At 41.7% G+C, this 3,637-nt stretch overlaps 1 non-coding gene across 1 annotated transcript; it reads right to left on the bottom strand.

Annotated features, from left to right (window-relative positions):
- Window positions 1–527: 527 nt before the first annotated feature.
- On the bottom strand, window positions 528–635 carry LOC112724886 (small nucleolar RNA R71). Its single transcript, XR_003164026.1, has one exon. It is a non-coding gene; the product is annotated as a small nucleolar RNA R71 (small nucleolar RNA).
- Window positions 636–3,637: the final 3,002 nt, after the last annotated feature.

Raw genomic sequence — 3,637 nt, 5'->3', positions numbered from 1 at the left:
GGAGCAAGGACAAGAACATTCTTGTTGAAGCAGATCCTGAACCTGAAAGAACTCTAAAAAGGAAACTAAGAGAAGCTAAAATACAACAATCCAGAGACAACCTTATAGAAATTTTCGAACAGGAAGAGAAGATGGCAGCCGAAAATAATAATAATGCAAGGAGAATGCTTGGTGACTTCACTGTACCTAATTCCAATTTACATGGAAGAAGCATCTCAATTCCTATCATTGGAGCAAACAACTTTGAGCTTAAACCTCAACTAGTTTCTCTGATGCAACAAAACTGCAAGTTTCATGGACTTCCATCTGAAGATCCTTTTCAGTTCTTAACTGAATTCTTGCAGATATGTGATACTGTTAAGACTAATGGAGTAGATCCTGAAGTCTACAGGCTCATGCTTTTCCCGTTTGCTGTAAGAGACAGAGCTAGAGTGTGGTTGGACTCTCAATCCAAAGATAGCCTGAACTCTTGGGATAAGCTAGTCACGGATTTCTTAGCCAAGTTCTTTCCTCCTCAAAAGCTGAGTAAGCTTAGAGTGGATGTTCAAACCTTCAGACAGAAAGAAGGTGAATCCCTCTATGAAGCTTGGGAGAGATATAAGCAACTGACCAAAAAGTGTCCTTCTGACATGCTTTCAGAATGGACCATCTTGGATATATTCTATGATAGTCTGCCTGAGTTATCAAAGATGTCACTGGATCATTCTGCAGGTGGATCCATTCACCTAAAGAAAACGCCTGCAGAAGCTCAAGAACTCATTGACATGGTTGCTAATAACCAGTTCATGTACACTTCTGAGAGGAATCCTGTGAGTAATGGGACGCCTCAGAAGAAGGGAGTTCTTAAAATTGATACTCTGAATGCCATATTGGCTCAGAATAAAATATTGACTCAGCAAGTCAATATGATTTCTCAGAGTCTGAATGGAATGCAAGCTGCATCCAACAGTACTCAAGAGGCATCTTCTGAAGAAGAAGCCTATGATCCTGAGAACCCTGCAATAGCAGAGGTAAATTATATGGGTAAACTTTATGGAAACACCTATAACCCCTCATGGAGAAATCACCCAAATTTTTCATGGAAGGATCAACAAAAGCCTCAACAAGGTTTTACTAATGGTGGAAGAAACAGGTTTAACAATAGTAAACCTTTTCCATCATCCACTCAACAACAGACAGAGAATTCTGAGCAGAATCCATCTAGCTTAGCAATTTAGTCTCTGATTTATCCAAGGCCACTCTAAGTTTCATGAATGAAACAAGGTCGTCCATTAGAAATTTGGAGGCACAAGTGGGCCAGCTGAGTAAGAAGATCACTGAAACCCCTCCTAGTACTCTCCCAAGCAATACAGAAGAGAATCCAAAGAGAGATTGCAAGGCCATTGATATAACCATCATGGCCGAATCCAAGGAGGAAGGGGAGGACGTGAATCCCACGGAGGAAGACTTCCTGGGACGTCCAGTGATCAACAAGGAGTTTCCCTTTGAGGAACCAAAGGAATCTGAGGCTCATTTAGAGACCATAGAGATTCCATTGAACCTCCTTATGCCCTTCATGAGCTCTGATGAGTATTCTTCTTCTGAAGAGAATGAGGATGTTACTGAAGAGCAAGTTGCCAAGTACCTTGGTGCAATCATGAAGCTGAATGCTAAACTATTTGGTAATGAGACTTGGGGAGATGAACCTCCCCTGTTCACCAATGAACTAAATGCATTGGATCAACTGAGATTGCCTCAGAAGAAACAGGATCCTGGAAAGTTCCTAATACCTTGTACCATAGGCACCATGACCTTTGAGAAGGCTCTATGTGACCTGGGGTCAGGAATAAACATCATGCCACTCTCTGTAATAGAGAAACTGGGAATCTTTGAGGTACAAGCTGCTAGAATCTCATTAGAGATGGCAGACAATTCCAGAGAACAGGCTTATGGACAAGTAGAGGACATGTTAGTAAAGGTTGAAGGCCTTTACATCCCTGCTAATTTCATAATCCTAGATACTGGGAAGGATGAGGATGAATCTATCATCCTTGGAAGACCCTTCCTAGCCACAGCAAGAGCTGTGATTGATGTGGACAGAGGAGAATTGATCCTTCAACTAAATGAGGACAACCTTGTGTTTAAAACTCAAGGATCTCTCTCTGTAACCATGGAGAGGAAGCATGAAAAGCTTCTCTCACTGCAGAGTCAACCAGAGCCCCCACAGTCAAACTCTAAGTTTAGTGCTGGGAAGCCACAACCAAACTCTAAGTTTTGTGTTGAACTCCCATATCCAAACTCTAAGTTTGGTGTTAGGAAGTCTCAGCAATGCTCTGAACATCTGTGAGGCTCCATGAGAGCTCACTGTCAAGCTATTGACATTAAAGAAGCGCTTGTTGGGAGGCAACCCAATTTTTATTTATCTAATTTTAGTTTCATTCTTATTGTTCTTTCATGTTTTATTAGGTTCATGATCATGTGGAGTCACAAAATAAATAGAAAAATTAAAAACAGAATCAAAAACAGCAGAAGAAAAATCACACCCTGGAGGAAGGGCTTACTGGCGTTTAAACGCCAGTAAGGAGCATCTGGCTGGCGTTCAACGCCAGAACAGAGCATGGAGCTGGCGTTGAACGCCAGAAACAAGCATAAAGCTGGCGTTCAACGCCAGAAATATGCTGCATATGGGCGTTGAACGCCCAGAACAAGCATCACTTCAGCGTCTAAATGCCAGAAATGCATGCAAAGGCATTTTACATGCCTAATTGGTGCAGCGATGTAAATCCTTGACACCTCAGGATCTGTGGACCCCACAGGATCACCTCAGGATCTGTGGACCCCACAGGATCCCCATATACCTCCACTCACCTTCCCTCCTCATAATCCTATATCACCCTCTCTCTCTGCATTCACAGTCATCCCTTCTGTTTTCCATTCACCACTCACATCCATACACCCCACCTACCTTCAAAATTCAAAATCTCTTTCCCACATAAGCCCACCCATATAGCCGAATACACACATCCCTCCATCTCCTACATATCTTCTTCTTCTTCTACTATTCTTTCTTCTTTTGCTCGAGGGCGAGTAACATTCTAAGGGTGTTAAGGATTTACATCGAGGGTGTTAAGGATTTACATTGACGGAACCTAAGGCCAGAGAAACCTCTAGAAAGAGGAAATGGAAGACAAAAGCTTCCACCTCCAAGTCATAGGAGATGGAGAGATTCATCTCAAGGGTCTATAGCTCAGTGGTAGAACATTTGACTGCAAATCAAGAGATCCCTGAGATACATCAGGGGATACATTTTCCTCCATACAATTATTGGGGAGCAACTAAGGGTGGAACATCAAGAGCACTCCATCATCCTCCATGAAATTAGAGAAGATCAAAAGAGCTATGAGGGAGGAGCAACAAAGACAAGGAAGAGACATAGAAGAGCTCAAGGACATCATTGGTTCCTCAAGAAGAAAACGCCACCATCACTAAGGTGGACTCATTCCTTGTTCTTAAATTTACTGTTTTTCAATTTTTGAGCTTTATGTTTATTTATGTTTGTGTCTTATTACATGATCATTAGTATTTAAGTGTCTATGCCTTAAAGTAGTGAATATGAATCCATCACCTCTCTTGAATGAAAAATATTTTAAAAACAAAA

Source organism: Arachis hypogaea, chromosome 11 (assembly GCF_003086295.3).
Source record: "Arachis hypogaea cultivar Tifrunner chromosome 11, arahy.Tifrunner.gnm2.J5K5, whole genome shotgun sequence".
Classification (NCBI taxonomy): Eukaryota; Viridiplantae; Streptophyta; class Magnoliopsida; order Fabales; family Fabaceae; genus Arachis; species Arachis hypogaea.
This window is presented reverse-complemented; position numbering and strand designations above follow the sequence as displayed.